Raw genomic sequence first — 19,543 nt, forward strand, 5'->3', positions numbered from 1 at the left:
CTAACCCCACCCCTAAATATGCTTATGTGGACTACATTTCCAATGCTTCTTAGATAAATGTCATAAGGCTAGACATGAAAATTCTCATAACTATTCCTTACCTGATTTTTGCTCATTCGGTTAAAATGTCAGAAAAATAAGACATTAATTCAGTTTTTTGTTGAACACTGATGTGCTATATGTTTCATAAGGTATAGTATGCTTTGCTCAGGGAAGGCTATTTTGAATTTACAGAGCAGGTTGCAAGATAGAATAGATTCTAGCTGCATCACTCAATAACGTTTAATTAGTGGTAACTCTGTAAAGAGCACTATACTGTTTTGGGGAGAGTACAATCCACACATAAAATGTATGATCCCAGCACTATACTGTTTTGGGGAGAGTACAGTCCATACATAAAATATATGATCCCTGCACTCAAGGAGTTTACACTCTAGTGGGGAAGACAAACATATGTGTGTGAAGGTGAGAGGGAAGCAATAGAGTTTAAAGATGTATACACAAATGTTCTTTAGGGCAGTTGTGAGTTATAAAGTGCTGAAGTGGTAGTACAGGGGAATCCTAATATCAATCAATCAGTGGTATTTATAATGCTCTTACTGTGTGCCTGACACTGTACTAAATGGTGGGGAGAGCACAGTACAATTGGTAGCCACAGTCCTTCCCCACGTAGTGCTGTTATCTGATTTCTAGTCAGCTAATGGGTGGAGAATTGAACACTAATACTTTTTGCCCTAATTTAGCATGGTTAGACTCAAAAGCAATAGTTTATGTTTTTGCCCCAAGGGAAATCTGTTCTGTAAACTGCTTCCTCATGCAACCCCCTGCCTGCTTGATTGACAGCTGCACTCACAGGCTTGACAGCTTGGCCCTCACTATTCCGTACTTCGCCTTGAAGTTTTCCAACAGGAAGAAAGTGGGGGAAAAGAACAAGAAGAGTTAGAAAAATCTAAAATGCTGTCACTGAGGCAGGCATGCTGGTGTCAGGGTCCTCAGGAAAGGCTTAGAGGTGGGAGTAGTTCAAGGCTCTATAAACATTGGTCCTGTTAGCAACACTTGCTATCTCTCTTGGGACAGATTTTGGTTAAAACTGAACTTTACCAAAAGATGCTTCTTTAAAAAATAGTAATACTCTGGTCCTTGTGCCGTAGCCTCCCCTTATGTTATGAAGATCACTACAGCCATTTTTTATATGATATATGTTTGAATATGATATAAATATGGCATGATGGAAATATTAGGAAGTGTTCCTCCCACGGCCAGAGTCTGTTCTGGATGTAACACAACCCACAAGTTAACTTGGTCTGGAAAGAAATTGTTGTGAGCATGTGTGTGGTATTAGTCAAAGGATGATGTTGCTGGGTTTCTTAGCCTCTTCCTCAGGCAAGTGTCCTGAATTCTGTAAGAGTGGGGCAGAAAGCATTTCTGCTCAAACTTGAATGTGATTTTAGTGAACTGTGGGGAGGGGTGAGTTTGGAGTGAAGAAAGCTGCTGTGGAAGGAAGGAAGGGCACCTATGACATGGAGGAGGGATTAGCTTTTTGAACCTCAACCAGAATTGGTCAAAGGGATGAACTTCAGAGGTTTCTGAGGAGCAAAAATCAATCCTCTATTGGAAAACTCTAAACTATTCCATGCATTACTTTGTATTTTCTACTTTACAGTATTTAATGCAGTGAGATAAAAATGTGACAAGGTAAGAAAGCACTCTTCTAGTGGAGGATTAATAATATGGGCATATGCGTGTATATAAAGTCAGAAATGATATCTTTGAAAAATCTTCCCCACCTCAACTTATTATTCAAATTTCCCATAATACAAGCCACTTGAAGATTACAACTTCCTCCTTATAGTAGAAATAACTGTTTTGGAATTTCCTGACTCTGAGAGAGTATTTGGTGTTGAGCAGAGATTGCAGCATCCTGCCTAGGCAAGTTGCGTTTTTTTCTTCAAAAGAGGGGAGCTTAGTCCCAGAAAAACAATTTTGCATTGGGACTCCAAAGTCTTGGATCAGAGAAGAGAGGTGGAGACAGGGCTTTGAATAGGTGATGCTAATAAGGATTTTAGGACTGTGTCATTTAGAAGCATAAGCTCTCTTTCTCCTGCACACCTGGAAAATCCCATAATGATTATTATTATTGACAATAATAATAGTAATCGTAGCATGTGTAAAGGTAATCAGATAGGACATAGTTCTTGTCCCACATAGGGCTCACAGTCTAAATAGGAGGGAGAATAGGTATTGAATCCCCATTTTATAGATGAGATAACTGAAGCACAAAGTTAAGTGATTTCCCTAAGGTCACACAACAGACAAATGGGGGAGTACAAATGGGGGAGTATGGTGTAGAACTCAGGTCCCCTGACTTCCAGGATTCACCCTGGGCCCCGCAGTTCTAACCATAAAGCAGGGATACAAAATACCCTCAACTGGCTTCAGTCCAATGCAAGGTCAAAGAACTCCCATCGAATCCCTGGACCCTGGCAGAAGTGATAGAAGTCCCTGACTTGTTTCTGCTAGACTCCCTGTCCAGGCTAGCAGAGAAACAAGACCCCAGTGGCTTGGATAGTTTTTTCATCCTCCAGAACCAAACCAGTAGCAGAGAAGCCTCTGGCTTAGTTTGGAAGCTTGGCAGGGACAAGAGGGTCCTGTAACCTGCAGGCAGCTAGTAAGGTAAAGATGTAGAGCCACCATCTGGGCATCTTTACTTCCAGCCAGCTCCAAAAGGATGGGTAGACTAGAAAGTAACCATCTGACTAGTTTTAAATCAGACAGGTCAGTTTTCAGCTGATCTGACTCCTGTTGGATATGGTTCTAGTTGTGTCACCTTTATGTCTGCACCCAAGTTTCCTCTGCCTCCCCTCCTGCCATGAAATTCCATGTTTTTTTCTGGTGCCCTTGTGAATAGAAATCTCAGGTGGCTACAGAGAAATGTGAATGTCAGGGATTCCCCTAGAAAACTCTCTAGGTTGGGGCAGACGTCTACCAAATGTCTCTATGATGGCATTACCTTGGAGAAGCAACATGGTTATAGTAGATAGAGCACGGGCCTGGAAGTCAGAAGGTCATGGGTTCTAATCCTGGCTCTGCTATTTGTCTACTGTGTGACCCTGGACAAATCACTTCCCTTCTCTGTGCCTCAGTTACCTTGTCTGTAAAACGGGATTTGAGACTGTGAGCGCCATGTGAGACAGGACTGTGTCCAACTTGATTTGCTCTGTCCACCCCAGCGCTTGGTACAGTGCCTGGCACATAGTAAGTGCTTAACAAATGCTATTATTGTTGTTGTTGTTGTTATTACGTTGCATTCCCAGTGTAACACATATGACTTGACCTGAATCTGTCCAATATCTGTGAAGGCCATCTTTGTCCAACCTATAGGGCTAGTTGCAGCTGCCCAGCCTGGTTTAAAAGTAATGATTTCAACCCCACAGTTAAATTTGGGGATAGGAGTTTGGCACCTGAATCCCTCCCTCCCCCTAATTAGTGCCTAATCATGTTGATTATTGTTGTGTGATACATTGGTGCTAATATTATTAGGCATCAATTATATTGATGTGTGTTTATATGTATATTAACAGCAATATTATTAGGCACAATTAGGTATATGTATACTGTTAAAAAGCTAGTTGAGGTTGATTATTTGTTCTTCTAGAAATGATATTCTGACATACATGACTTTGCTTTTGTGTAAGATAGTTCAGCAATGTTAAGGAAAGGAAACATTTTCATAATAAATGCTAAAAGTTCTACTGAGTTCCATAGATTGAATAACTGAATGATGTGTACAAAATCTGAATAGATCAGAAACCTATATTTCAATATGGCACAGATCTAAGGGTTACTTGAATGTAAACTCTCTTTTGCCCAGCTGCATGATCTTATCAATCCCTTAGATTGATCAAAGGTTAAATCCTCCTTCTAAGAAAAACATTTTAGCCAAAGTGAGCAGAGGGACAGCTGTTCAACCTTTTGAAAGTCAGTGGTGAAAATAGGAAAGAATTAATATGGAAAAACCCTCTGAGGAAAGGGCAGGGTCACTTTGAACAAATGCAATACATGAAGAAAGTTCAATGATCAACAGACCTATTAAATTCCATCCCCAGAAGCTGTCATCATGTTGGAAAAGTTAGGCTGCATTCTCTGATCTCATCATGTACTTTCTAGTTATATATACTCACTGGTGTAGAGGTAGTTAGCATCACCTTAACTATATTTTCTGATTAGATTTCTTTAGGAATATATTGCATAAGAGCTCATAAAATAAACCAATAAGTAGCTGTGACCTATAAATGCTTTTCAGAAAATTTCTTAGCACATGGCTATCAAGAATACCAGATTGATCATTCTTTGCTAAAAAGTAACTTTGAAAAATGAAAAAAACCCACCAATTTTCACTTACACTAAAAGAGGTCTCATCTAAACCTATCCTGAAAGTCTGTTCCCTGAGAGGAAAAGCAGAGCTAATTTCTTCCTTCATAATATCTAGGATAGTTGGGTGATGAATGAAGTTTTGAATATGCCCCTGGCATAGAGATTTCTCAACCTTTATACTGGTCCTAAATTGTCTTATTTGCTTTTCAAGCTTTCTTTCTAGTGGATATATTTTTCTCCCTCTGTTAGCAGTTCTTCTTAGAGCATAAGCCAGTTGTGTACCTTCTGTATGCCAATGAGAATAATTCATCCCTGTTTACTTCACATAGTCACCAGATAATTGTACGGTTAGTGTATCCAGGAGCTGTCTGGTCTAAGACTAAAAGTAGTCAATCTTGTGCAGATGAATCCCAGTTAATGAGAAAGGGGTTATCCAGTTTTTGGGGGGATACCTGTGAGTCTATTTTCTCTCTCCGAACTAAAATTCTTTTGATAGTCTTTTGGATATTTTACTACTTGTTAGGAGACAGTAGCAGAAGACAGCCCAGTGTAGAAAACAGCAATTAGGAAGGTGGTTACTCTTCAAGCTGAGACTTTTTGAAGATGAGGATGCAAAGCGGAAGAAAAAAAATGCCAGACACTATTGGCAGCCAATGGAATAGTGGAGCAGAGGGCAACATTTCATGGTCATAATGAGAGAAGGAAGTTTAGTCATACATTGTCTTCTCAACTCTTGCGCATACTGATAATATGGTATAACTATCATCTTCAATGAAAGAAAACTCATCCTTCTTTTTTCACTTTAACTCTACTCACACTCGTTTCTCTCGTCTGCTCAACACAGGGCTTAGAAAGGGAGACGAAGTACTTAGTTTCGACTTTAATGTTTGAGCAACGAGTCAAGGAAAATTTAGCTGTACCCTCACACTTTATGATGTCACTTCAACACATTGCACATGCGTATGCTGTAACATGTTGGTATTAGTGATTCATTCATTCAGTCGTATTGAGCACTTACTGTGTACAGAGCACAGTACTAAGTGCTTGGAAAGTACAATTCGGCAACAGATAGAGACAATCCTTGCCCAACAACGGGCTAAGGGAAGTGTAAAAGTAGAATGTCAAGGAGCTGAAAGGGGATAAAGCCAGAGGTACAGATAGACGGTTGCCTCTGAAATGAAAGTTGGAAGATAGTTATTGATAATAGAGTGGGCAGAGAGGAACAAACTCTTCAAGGTGGGGAAAGGATTTTTTCAAGACTTATTGTCATTATTCTCTCAGTGAAATAGAGTGCCAGATAAGAGGAAGGTGATGAATGGACTTGGAACTGGAGAAGGGAGTTGAAAGCTGGGATTGGCAATGTGAATTATGGGAGTATTTGAGGGGAGAATTATCTAGTTACTGCTGAGTTGTAGAGTGAAAAAAGTCCTGATCCTCAATTGATCTGTTTCTTAATTTATTTGACCCAGAGGGCTTTGTTCACATTACATGTGCTTGAAACTTGTACTTTTCTTATTTTCTTTGAATGTTTGCATAGTGTAATGAATAGAGCATGGGCCTGGAAGTCAGAAGGTCATGGGTTCTAATTCTGGATTCTCCACTGTGTGACCTTGGGCAAGTTACTTATCTTCTCTGTGCCTTAGTTACCTCATCTGTAAAATGGGGATTAAGACTGTGAGCCCCACCAGGGACAACCTGATTATCTTGTATCAGGTATCAGAACAGTTCTTGGCACATAGTAAGAGCTTAACAAGCACTATAATTAGCCTTATTATTATTATTTCTCCATCTGGTTTTGCAACAGTAAAATGGGTAGGAATAGTTGGAGGAGATGGTAAACAATGCATTTCTGACATCTGAATCAAGATAACTACTAGAGTTTGAAACACATATTTTTTTAGGAAATGTAAGAAAGCTTGGAAAATCACTTTCTCACACTTCAGTCCTATTTTCCATATTAGCAAATTAACTGCTTGAATTAAGTCAAGTTTGTATAATTTGTAAATGTTTCTATGTACCACAGTTTTGGGTCAAATTTCTTTGACAGGATAACTAGCTTAGTGGATAAAGAAAATTAGTAGACATGGTATCTCAGTTTTAATAACTTGTTTGAAATGGTTCCACAGAACATTCTAGGAAAGTGAGGAAATATAGATTATCTGAGCAAAGATAAAATGGATTGGCAGAAGCAATAAACAGATTGTCTTTAATGCTTCATGTCAAGTTGAGAGGAGACATGGGGAAAAGCAATTACAAATACAGGATTAAAATAGTATTATCTTAAGAAAACTGAAAAAAATTCAATAAAACAAAGTTCACTGGAAGGCACTGGAAATGAAAATGAAATCCACAGCTGAATTGTAAATAAATACTGATGAGAGAAAAAGACCAAAGAGAACAATTTTTCTTAAGGCTAGAATAAGTGAAAAAGCTCATAAATATAACAACATTGAAAAAGGAAAACATAATGAAAATTGGTAGAAATATTTGGAGGAAAAAGATGTGAAATTAGACCGCTGGACCTTTCACTGGTTGAGTCTTCTTTGGGAGCACCTGGTGTTCTTGTGAAAATATCATATTTTGAAGAAAATGAACAACAAAAAACCTAGAACAGTGCTTTCAGTGTTCAGTGGTCTGTAGGAATGAGATTCATAGTCTATTTATATCAGATTTTAACATTCATTGGTTCCTCTGTTAGTTGTGTGTCATATTTAGATATTTTATGTTTGATTAGCAATGGTATTAAGCACTCATAATAATAGTTATGGTATTTAAGTGCTTACTTTGTTCCAGGCACTGTACTAAGCACTGGGGTGGATACAGCTATTTAGGTTGGACACAGCCCTGTCTCACGTGGGGCTCACAGTCTCGATCCCCATTTTACAAATGAGGTGACTGAGGCATAGAGAAGTTAAGTGACCTACTCAAGGTCACATAGCAGACAAGTGGAAGAGCTGGGATTAGAACCCATGACCTTCTGACTCCCAGGCCTGTGCTCTATCCACTACGTCATGCTACTTCGTGTAGCATCAAGCACTGTACTGAATTTAAATGCCTCAGTTCCCTCATCTGCAAAATGGGGATTGAATGCCTGTTCTCACTCTTATTTAGATTGTGAGTCCCATGTGGAATCTGATTGTATCTATCCCAGTACTTAGTACAGTGCTTGGCACATAGTAAACGCTTAGCAAATACCACAATTATTCCAATTATTAGATCAGGTACCAGATAGAACGTGTACAGTCCCGATCCCACACTGCACTCAACATCCAACTGGTAGAGATATGAGGGATCATATCCTTATTTTACAAACTGGGGATCAGAGAGGTTAAGTGCCTTGTCCAAGATCACACAGAAGGTCAGTGGCAGAGCTGAAATTAGAACCCAAGGGCCCTGACTCTGTCCCAAGGCCTTTGCACTAGTCCAAGCTACTGCCTTAATTTTTAATATTTCAACAGTTTTCATTTGTTTTGAAATTTTCTATATGTTTGTCTTCCCCCTCGGAAGGATGGATTCATTAATATTTCGCTTTCTAAACAACTAGTCTATTGATATGCCCAAAGTAAGCTCTCTATAAATATTTTTGTTGGGTCAGAATTGTCTCTATTTGCTGCTGAATTGTACTTTCCATGCACTTAGTACATTGTTTGGCACACGGTAAGCGCTCTATAAATACGATTGAAGGAATGAATTTGAATAATCAAAAGAAAGGAACTGATTTGGGAGTCTTCTAAGGAGACAGGTAAAATAATTGTAAATCACAATTGACTTTGATAGGGGAGAACTGGCTGTCTTAAAACCAAACCATAAGATAAGTGAGAAATGATGGGAGGGGTTTTGGTGTGTTTTTTTCTCCCAAGACATCTCCAGAGAACTGGTTTATTCACTATTTTGTTTAAAAAGGAGGTGAAAGAGGAATGTAGGAATTGGAAGTCCTTAACATAATTCAATTCAGACTTAATATTTGCAGAAATTTTATTGCAAATACTGACAAGAGTGCCAGGTAAAATGATATTTGATGAGGCTCAAAATTGTGCAATAAAAGGAAAAGGATAGTAAAACTTACAAGTGGGAAAGATTATGAAGTTACTCCATGAATTTAGAGCGCAAGAATACATTTTATGAGGAGGCCAGGATTTTTTGTTTGTCATGGGTTTTTTTTTCCTTGAAGCAACTGAAGGACCCGAATAAACATCCACATCCAAGTGATGCATAAAAAAGCTCTACAAAAATGTAATCAGGATCCCAGTAATGAAGAGGTGGGTTACAAAAGGGGTAAAGGTAGCAAAAGGAGGAAGGTAAACATGCAAGCAGCTCTTTGATAGGTAGGTGATAGATAAATGATAGATGGATGGATTATAGGTAGATGGATGATAGATGATTGATTATAGATGATAGATAGAGAGAAGCTAGTTAGATGGAAGTTAACTAGCCAAATAGCTATATAGCTGACTTAACCAGTAGAGAGGAGTATAAATCTAATCTTCATTTTCAAAGATGCCTCTCCTGCCTGTGAACTCCTATCCAGAAATGCACAAAGGCCAATGTGAAATCAACAACTCATTCCAGACTAGGTGCACCTAGAAATAGTTCATTCCTGGGCTAACATGTTTATCACTTGAATGATTTATTTTGGATTTGGAGATGGCTTTGTGATATCCCTAATTTAAGTGCATATCCTTAAATTATCTGTCTATATTAATGTCTATCTCCCTCTGTAGACTTTGAGATGTGGACAGGGAGTGTCCTCATCTTTCCTCTGTCCTTCCCCAGACATTCCCATCACTCTAGACCATCCTTCCTTCCTGTCTCACAAGCCCGTAATATTGACGTTATCCTTCACTCCTCTCTCTCATTCAACCCACATGTTCAGTCCATCACTAAATTCTGTCAGTCCCACCTTAACCACATTGCTAAAATCCTCCCTTTCCTCTCCATCCAAACTTCTACCATATTACTATAATCACTCATCCTATCCCACCTGGATTACTGCATCAGCCTCCTTGCTGACCTCCCTGTCTCCTGTCTCTCACCATTCCAATCCATACTTCACTCTGCTGCCCAGATCATTTTTGTACAAAAGCATTCAAGACATCTCTCCCCACTCCTGAAAAACTCCAGTGGTTTCCCATCCACCTTCACATCAAACAAAAACTTCTCACCACTGGTTTTGAAGCACTCCCTTGCCCCCTCCTTTCTCACTTTTCCACTTTCCTACTGCAACCCAGCCCGCACATTTCCTTCCTCTAATGCTAACCTTCTCACTGTCTCAATCTCATCTGTCTTGCCACCAACCCCTTGCCCACTTCCTGCCTCTGGCCTGGAATGCCCCCCCTGCTCAAATCTGACAGTTGTGCTCCCCTCCCTTCAAAGCCTAATTGAAGGCACATCTCCTAGAGGTCTTCCCTGACTAAGCCCCACCTTTCCTCTTCTCCCACTTCCTTCTACGTCCTGACTTTGCTCCCTTTTTTCACCTCCACTCCCAGACCCATAGCACTTATGTACATATCTGTAATTTATTTATATTAATATCTGTTTTCCCCCCTCTAGACTGTAAGCTCATTTTGGGCAGGGAATGTCTGTTTATTGTTGTACTCTCCCAAGCGCTTAGTACGTTGCTCTGCATAAAGTAAGTGCTCAATAAATCCAACTGAATGAATGTGTCTACCAACTCCATTGTATTATACTTTTCCATGTACTTAGATCAGTGCTTTGCACACAGTAAGTGCTCAGTCAACAGCACTGATTAATCTTTGCTCAAAGAGAGCAGCACTTTCCCTGATGGATCACTGACAGGCTGGTCTGTCAGCTGAGGTGGTCTCCTAGCAGTCTTCCTCCCAATGCATTATGCCTTTGGTCAATCATATCTTAAACATTTGTCCTGCTTTCTCTGTTTCATGTGTGCTCCTTTTCAGTTTACTTTAATTGTGGGTCCTGAAAAAGGAAATTGTGTTTTAGTGAGCTGACTGTAATCCAGGACTTGATTGCAGGACACCTATTTTAGCTGTTTGACCTTATGGCTGACGCATTAGGTGTTGTTAGTGAAATTGCTCAAGAATCTGAATGTGTATTCTTAGGGAGGATCATGACTCAAAGTCTTGAGGCAGTTAGATCTCTGTTAGGTTCATGTTTATGATAAGCATTCAGGAGGTTGGGCATCGATCAATTAATCACAATTATATTTATTGAGCACTTACTATGTGGTGAGCACTGTACTAAGCACTTGGGAGAGTACATTATAAAAATATAACACAGTTGGTAGAAATGTTCCCTGCCATAAAGAGCTTAGAGTCTAGAGGGGTAGACAGACATTAATATAAATCAATTATGGATCTGTACCTAAGTGCTGTGGGGCTGAGGGAGGGGTGAATAAAGGGAACGGATACAAGAGCAACACAGAAGAGAGTGGGAGAAAAAGAGATGAGGGCTTAATAAAGGAATGCTTGATGGAGATATGCCTTCGATAAGGTGTCTTTGAAGGTGGATAGAGTAATTTTTTGTTGGCTATAAAGAGGGAGGGCATTCCAGGCCAGAGGTAAGATATGGGCAAAAGATTGGTGGTGAGATAGGTGAGCTCAAGGTACAGTGAATAGGTCGGCATTAGAGGGGCAAAGTGTGCAGGCTGGGTTGTAGTAGGAGGTCAGTGAGGAAAAGTAGGAATAGGCAAGGTGATTGAATACTTTAAAGCCTATGGTAAGGAGTTTCTGTTTGAAATAAAGATGGATGGGCAACCACTGAAGAAACATGGACTGAACATTTTTGTAGAAAAATGATCAGGGCAACAGAATAAAGTATGGACTGGAGCGGGGAGAGACAGAAAACAGGGAGGTCAGCAAGGACGCTGATACAGTAATTAAGGCGGGATAGGATAAGTGTTTGGATTAACATGGTACCAGTTGACATAGAGAGGAAAGAGTGGATTTTAGAGAAGGTTGAACTGACAGGATTTAGTGATAGATTGAAGGATGGTGGTGCTCTTCACAGTAATGGGAAAATTGTAGGGGGACAGGGTTTGGGTGGGAAGATAAGGAGTTATCTTTTGGACATGTTAAGTTTGAGGTGTCAGTGGGACGTGTAAGTAGAGATATCTTGAAGGCAAGAGGAAATTCAAGATGGCAAAGAGGGACAATTGGAGATGTAGATTTGGGGATCACCTACATAGTGGTGGTAGTTGAAACCATGGGAGTGAATGAGTTCTCTAAGGGAGTGGGCATAGATGGACAATAGAAGGGGACCCAGAACTGATCCTTGAGGGACACCCACAGTTAGTGGGTGGGAGGCAGAGGAGGAGCCCACAAAGGAAACAGAATGAGCAGCCAGAGAGCTAGGAGAAGAACCAGAAGTGGACAGCATCAGCAAAGCAGAGGTTGCATAATGTTGCCAGGAGAAGGGGATGGTCAACCTTGTACAAGACTGTTGAGGAGGATTAGGATGGAGTTGAGGCCATTCGATTTGGCAAGAATAAAATTATTTTTGCCCTTTGGAAGGACAGTTTAGGACAGTAAAGGGGGCAGAAGCCAAATTGGAGAGGGTCAAGGCGAGAATTGGAGGAGAGGAAGTTGAGACACTGGGTGTAGACAGCTCATTCAAGCAGTTTGGAGAGGAATGGCAGGAGGAAGATGGGGCAATAACTGGAGGGAGCTATGAGGTCAAGGGAGAGTTTTTTTTAGGAGAGGGGACAACTTTGAAAGAAATGGGGAAAAAGCCATTGGAGAGCGAAGAGTTGAATATGGTCTTCAGTGAAGGGAGAAAGGAGGGATCAAGTGCCTTGATAAGATGCGAAAGGGTGGAGTTGGATGTGCAGGTGTTGTGGGATGGATTTTGAGAGAAGGCAGATTTCCTTTTGAGACACTGCGGGAAGATGGGAGAATTAGAGATTGTCAACTTGGTACGGGGCTGTTTATCGCTTTGTCACCAAACTCTGTTGATTTCCCAAAAACCACAGGAACCCAAAAACCATCTTTGTCTATCCACACATCACTCAGTAATATACTTCCAAGGAAGCAGAATTTGACAGGATTAAATTTTCAAACACTTTCCATTAAAACTTTTCCATTTAAAATAATTAAATTAAACACTTTTCCATGTAGCCATGGAAAACCTTGGGATGTGGGCAGGGCTTCACTTCCTAGGTGAAGGCTGGTATATAACTTGCGGGTTCTTCAGGCTATGTCAGTACATAACACTATTCCAACTCTCCTAAGTGAGTCATAATCAACTGCTTGCCTTCTTAACAATGTGTCTTAAAAACAGGGTCATCAGAATATAGCCATTCCCTGATAATGGTCTCGAAAATCCACAGGTAAAAATTGTTCCATAGGAAAAGAGACTTTGCCCAGGTTAGAATATGTATATTTAATGCCGTGACAAATCCAAAGAGTGACGTTAATAATAATAATAATGATGTTGGTATTTGTTAAGCGCTTACTATATGCAGAGTACTGTTCTAAGTGCTGGGGGAGATACAGGGTAATCAGGTTGTCCCACATGAGGCTCATAGTCTTAATTCCCATTTTACAGATGAACCCATGATCTCTGACTCCCAAGCCCGTGCTCTTTCCACAGAGCCACACTACTGATCACCATTGCTGTTATCGATATTAATAAGAGTAAAAAACACACAGAGGAGAGGGGATTGGCAACAGGCACATAAAGGATGAAATAATAAAAAAAACCCAAAAAAACAGATAAAAGATTAAGATGGGGACCAACGAGTCGGATAGGGGAGTTTGGCTAGAGGAAGAGTCAAGGTCTTGGGCTCCTTGTAACTCAGAGTCCTGAATTTTGAACATTCTGAAAGTTGCAGTGGTCGCATGCTACAGCTGCCTCCCCTTCTGGATGAAAAAGGAGGGCACGATAGGAGTCCTGATGCTGGTTGTCAGGAAGGAAAGGCCTCATTAAGTTTCCTGGAAGATCAGAAACTCTAGTCCAATTTCTGTGTTCTTTACGTCCTCAAAAGCAGCATGGTAGACTAGGTGAAACAGGACCTGAACCACCACTCAATCCTGCTTCACTGGGGAAAGGGTTAGGTGAGGCAACTCACCTCTGACTTAATCCTCTCCTCAGGGCAGCCATATTGGCATAGCAATTTCCAGGGCTCAGGTCTATTAATGAGTATAAAGTACTTTTGTGAGATGTGTGAAAACACTTGGGAGATTTTGTTGTTATTCCTTGCACTTTTCCTGTATTTGGGTGTTGCAAAGTTTATTTTTTAATGGGAATTGTATTTGGTAAGCACTTATTCTGTGGCAGGCACTGACCTTCCCTGATTAAGCCTTTTCCCTTATCCTACTCCCTTCTGTGTCACCCCGACTAACTGCTTTTGTTCATTCCCCCTCACAGCTCCACAGCACTTACGTACATATCTGTAGTTTATATTAATGTCTCTCTGCCCCTCTAGATTGTAGGCTTGCTCATAATTGGCAGGGAATGCTTCTGTTTATTGTTATATTGTACTCTCCCAAGCGCTTAGTACGGTTCTTTACACACAGTTAGTGCTCAATAAATGCAACTAACTGACTGTGTCAAACTCTAAGGTAGATGTAAGGTAATCAGGTTGACCACAGTACACCTCCTGTGTGGAGCTCACAGTCTTACTTCCCATTTTCCAGATGAGTGAGGTTACTGAGGCGCAGAGAAATTAGGTGATTTACCAAGGTCACACAGCAGACAAGTGATAGAGCTGGGATTAGAAGTAGGTCCTCTGACTCCCAGACCCTTGTTTTTTCCACTAGCCCACATTGCTTCTCTTAATCATATCTACCTTAGATCATATCTAATTCTCTGGGTTTGGGTCTTTAGCCATGTTGTAATTCAAGTTTTATAGTGCTTATTCTGTGTTTCAAAAGCCTGTCTTTTTGTAGTCCGACTCGTAACTTGTTGGCAGTGAATAGCAAAGAAATTCCCTGGGAACATCCAGTCAACTCTCTCAACTTTCTTCTTGAAAATGGAGATTATGGTGTCATCTTTGAAGCCCAATGGCATTTCTTTTATGTTCCGTATGCTTAGGAACAACCAACCATGGAATAACCAAGAGATGACTCTAGCGAACTGGCTTAGATATCTGCCTATTAATGATTCTTAGTCTCAGAGAGCAGCCCCATAAGGAAGTCAACCTATTTAAATGCTTTTCCCCTAGAATTTAGAGATGAAAAGAGCCATTTATTTTGATGCCTCATAAAAGCTGGCAACTGTCTTTGCAAGTACAAGTTTTGAGCATCTGTGAAAGTCTCTGTTATTCTATTACTCACACAAGTGAGGGTATTTGAAGCATGCTGGGAGCAGTAGCTTGTCTTTTGTCTGCCAGATTAAAGTCGCCTGCTGAGATTTAATCTGGCCATCTTGAGACTCACACCTTTGATTTCCATAGAATTTAGAGGAAAATAAAGGGCCTGTGTTTCAGGATATAAACTTAAAAATTTATCACCGCAATCCTATCTGTTAATGGAAAATCACATTCTCCTTTTCCACTCTACTTCCATTTAATTCCTTTATTTGGGGAAAAACATATCAGAATTTTTTATTACAGCTTTTTTAATGTTTTATAATATGTTTGAATGTTTCTAACTAGATGTAAAGGACCCTATCCTTCCCCTACTTTCACTGTAGACTTGCACCACCCTCCTTCCTATCTCACAAGCCCACAACCTTGGCATTATCCTTCACTCCTCTTTCTCATTCAACCCACCTATTCAATCCATCCCCAAATCCTGTTGATTCGACCTTCACAACATTGCTCAAGTCCTCCCTTTCCTCTCCATCCAAACTGCTAGTACAGTAATCCAAGCACTTATCCTATCCCTCCTTGATTATTGTATCAGCCTCCTTGTTGATCTTCCCGCCTCCTATCTCTCCCCACTCTAGTCCATATTTCACTCTGCTGCTTGGATCATTTTTCTACAGAAATGTTCAGGCCATGTTTCCTCACACCTCAGGAACCTCCAGGGGTTGCCCATCTGCCTCCACTTCAAATGAAAGCACCTTATCATTGGCTTTAAAGCACTGTCACCTTTCCCACTCTTACCTCTCCTCGCTACTCTCCTATTGCAACCCAGTCTGCACACTTTGCTCCTCTACTGATAACCTTTTCACTTTAGCTCAGTCTAGTCTATCTTCTCACTGACCACTCACCCACATCCTGCCTCTGTCTTGGAACACCCTCCCTCTCCATATCCAATAGACAATACTCCCACCATTCAAAGCCTTCTAGAAGGCACATCTCCAAGAGACCTTCCCTAAGCCCTCTTTTCTTTTTCTTCCACTCCCTTCTGTATCATCCTGACTTCCTCCCTTTATTCATCCCCCTTCCCAGGCCCACAGTACTTATGTCTGGTCTTGTCCTATGCTGTCGAGTCATCTCCGACCCATAGCGACGTCATGGACCCTGTATCTACCCCAGCGCTTAGAACAGTGCTCTAACAAATACCAACATTGTTATTATTATATCTCCCAGAACGCCCCACCTCCATCTGCAATCGTTCTGGTAGTGGATTCACAGAGTTTTCTTGGTAAAAATGTGGAAGTGGTTTACCATTGCCTCCTTCCATGCAGTAAAATTGAGTCCCCACCCTGGACTCTCTCCCATGCCACTGCTGCCCAGCACAGGGGAGTTTTGCCTTGTAGCAGACTGCCTTCCACTGACTAGCTACTGCCCAAGCTAGGAATGGAATGGGTAGGCCTCTGCTTGACTCTCCCTCCCATAGTCGAGACTGGTAGAGTACTGGACATGCTTCAGTGTGTCCATGAGAGGGGTCAGCACTTATACGCATATCTGTAATTTATTTACATTAATGTCTGTCTCTCAAGACTGTAAGCTCGTTGTGGGCAGGGAATGTGTTTATTGTTACACTGCACTCTCCCTAGTGCTTAGAACAGTGCTCTCTTAGTGCTCAGTAAATATGATTGACTGACTCACTGTTAGGTAGATGGGGCAGGTATTTAAACAATACCAACTCAGTGCTTTAAAACAGCATAAATATCAAACCTGTTCAAAAAATATCACATCTATTTTACTGAAACAAAAAGATATGTGAGTGGAGTAGTGATAGCTTAGGACTTGTCCTACCCTTGCAGGCAGCAAAGGATAAATTCTCACTGTAATGGAAGTTGGGGAAATTTTTCTTTTTTTGAAAGCACAATTCAACAATATATTGGACTATATGAAGGCTATCTTGTAAAACTCCCCTTAAAGTGTCTTATTGGGTTTATCAAGACACAATCCTAGAGGGTTATCCTTCAGATTGTTGCTTAGCACAAAACATTTTGGAAAGTTCGTTAGGTCTTTTTTTTTTGCATTTTGACTTCTGTATTGAAAAGTTTGTTTGATTTTTTTTCTACTTGAATATGCCAAGAGAATGCTGCTTGCCATTCTTCACCTGGCCTGCCTTCCTTTATTCTACTTTACGGGTGCCATATCTCATGTTCTCCGTCTAGTTTTAATGAACTTTTTCGTCTTTTTTCCTTGTCAAGTGCCATTGGCATTTAATTATGATATCAGAGATCAATGATCCTTACATTTATTTTCACAGATTGTATCACTCAGTGACATGCTGTTGAAATGCCTTCTTAACTATTTTTCCTTTCAGCAGTAAATCTTGATCTCTTACTTCTCCATCAGTGATCGTAGAGGTCTCACATTGCTGCTTAAGAGAAATTACACAATATACAGGGCTTCATTAATTTCAAAACAGGGACTGTCTATTTAGACTCCCTTTTCCATGTTCAAGGCACATATCATTTTTCATTTTGATGAATGAATTGCCTTATTTACAATTTTTTTTTTTACTAATGAATAGAAAAAACTTAAATAAAAATTGCCTGACAAAAAAGTTTGGCATTCACTTATTTCAAATTGAAGAAAATGAATGTAACATGAAGTGATTTAACTGAACTGTGACCAAATTTTTAAAGTACAAAATTTGAAAATTGGATAGCTTGGAGACTTGGCAGCAGTCTAGAAAGGCTTTTTACCATCTGATTGCTGAATTAGTCCCAAATGTTGATGACCAAAAATTGACAACCTCAGATGACTGTTCGTGGCATAGATGAAATAAATTAGAGGGCACAGTCCAATTCTCATGGGGAAAGCAATGGCCTACTTTGGAAAAAAACACCATCTGATTCATTCCATATTGCCATTGTTGTCAGAGAAGCTAAATTGTCATGCTGGCATAGAAGCTGAACTCTTCTTCCTTTGAAAAAGGGACTTTGTCCTGGTTAGAATATATACATATATATATACATGTTCTATTCTGTGACATTGGTATGGTAGTAAATCCACAGAGAGGTGTTATGTAAGCAGCAATGATCACCATTACTGTTATCAATATTAAAATGACTAAGAAAACCCTTTGTCTTAAAGCACATTACTATTTTTTCTTAAGTGATGCTCTATGGAACATATTTCCAGTTTTTCCCAAGGAAGAAATACTACTGTATTTTTAGTGGCAAGATACCATGTCTTTTAAAGATGCAAATACCCATTTGGAATCTGAATTAAAATTTTTTTAAATGAGTGTAGGAAACATAGATTTTGTTCTCATAACTAGAGTTAGGGGTATTTGGGATTAGAGAAGCAGCGGGGTACAGTGGATAAAGCATGGGCCGGGAAGTCAGATGGTCATAGGTTCTGATACCTATTCCAACCTCTTGTCTGCTGTGTGACCTAGGGCAAGTCACTTAACTTCTCTGTGCCTCAGTTACCTGATCTGTAAAACATGGGGATTGAGAATGTGAGCCCAATCTGAGACAGGGACCTGATTAACCTTTATCTAGCCCAGCGCTTAGAACAGAGCTTGCCATGAAGTAAATGCTTAATAAGTACCATAATTATTAATCATTATTAACATCTTTTAGACAGTGGAAAAGAGAAGCAATAACTGGAAGGCACAGAACAAGAACTCAGTTATGTGGGCATGTTAGACTGTAAATCCTTGAGGGCAGGGATTATGTCTGCCAAGTCTATTACATTGTTCTCTCCCATGCACTTAGTACAGTGCTCTGCATAAAGTTGTCAAAAATACCATTGATGGATTGATTTATGGAATGACCAGAGTTCCACTAGACTGTAAATTCCTTGTGGGCAGGGATCGTGTCTCCCAACTCTATTGTACCGCCCCAAGTGGCTTTGGTATATGGCTTGGCACACAATAAGTGTCTAATAAATTCCACTGGTAGATTGATTCTTCATTTAAAAATCTGTGAGATAGAAGCAATGCCTGTATTATTTTTATTTACTTATTTGGGGGCTTTCTAAATCATCTTAGGTTTCCTTGAACTGGAGCAAATCTCAAGGTGATATGTAAATTTCGGGAAGCTATAGTAAAAGTAATTTTCAATTTCACCAGTTTCTGATTTTTGCATGTTTCAAACAAAATAGAAAAAAAGAATACAGCAGGAAAACACTCAGGCCACCTGTATGAGACTTCGCCATCATGACAGCAATCTGAACTCAAACAGGCTTAGGAATCATGTCTGAGATTGAGACTTAAAAAAAGGGTTAGAGAGAAGACAGAGAAGAATTTGAAGGTCTTGTTTTGGTTTCCTCTGTTTGCCTGAAACGTAGTAGCCTAGGCTGGGAATCCTATAGAAGGCATGTGAAGTTTGGGGCCCATAGTGGCTGCACAAAACAGAATTCTTTGCACCATGAAGGGCTGAACAAATCTTTCCGGAGTCCTAATATGTTTGAAAGCCTAATTAAGGGTTGAGTGGAGAAGTTAAAAGTTGTATTTTGAAAATAAATTTTCTTCTTTTCTGGTTTGGTAGAGTACTGATGATGATTGGAAGTGAAAGGTTTTTACTTGTTAAATATCACTTGTTTATTTACTGCTAATAGAAAAATGGAATTCTAATGAAATACCTTGTATTTTAATTTTCTGGAAGGAGGTGTCCACATATACTCCACATGTACTGGATAGCCACATCTCAGCATGGTCTGGTGGATAGAACACAGGCCTAGGAGTCAGATAACTTGGGTTCTAATCCTGGCTTTGCCACTCCTCTGCTTTTGACCTTGGGCATAGCCCGAGTTTCCTCATCTGTAAAATGGGGATTCTATTCCTGCTCCCCTTTCTATGTAGATTGTGAGCCCTTTGTGGGACAGGGAATGTGTCTGACCTGATTATCTTGTATCTTCCCCGGGGCTTAGAACAGTGCTTGACACACAGTAAGT

The 19,543-nt window shown here is 40.2% G+C and overlaps 1 protein-coding gene across 20 annotated transcripts in view; it reads left to right on the plus strand.

Moving 5' to 3' along the window:
* IQCM (IQ motif containing M) overlaps positions 1–19,543 on the plus strand; it is a 370,600-nt gene that overhangs the window by 157,238 nt on the left and 193,819 nt on the right. The gene's annotated exons all lie outside the window — the stretch shown is intronic.

Source organism: Ornithorhynchus anatinus, chromosome 12 (genome assembly GCF_004115215.2).
Source record: "Ornithorhynchus anatinus isolate Pmale09 chromosome 12, mOrnAna1.pri.v4, whole genome shotgun sequence".
Lineage (NCBI taxonomy): Eukaryota > Metazoa > Chordata > Mammalia > Monotremata > Ornithorhynchidae > Ornithorhynchus > Ornithorhynchus anatinus.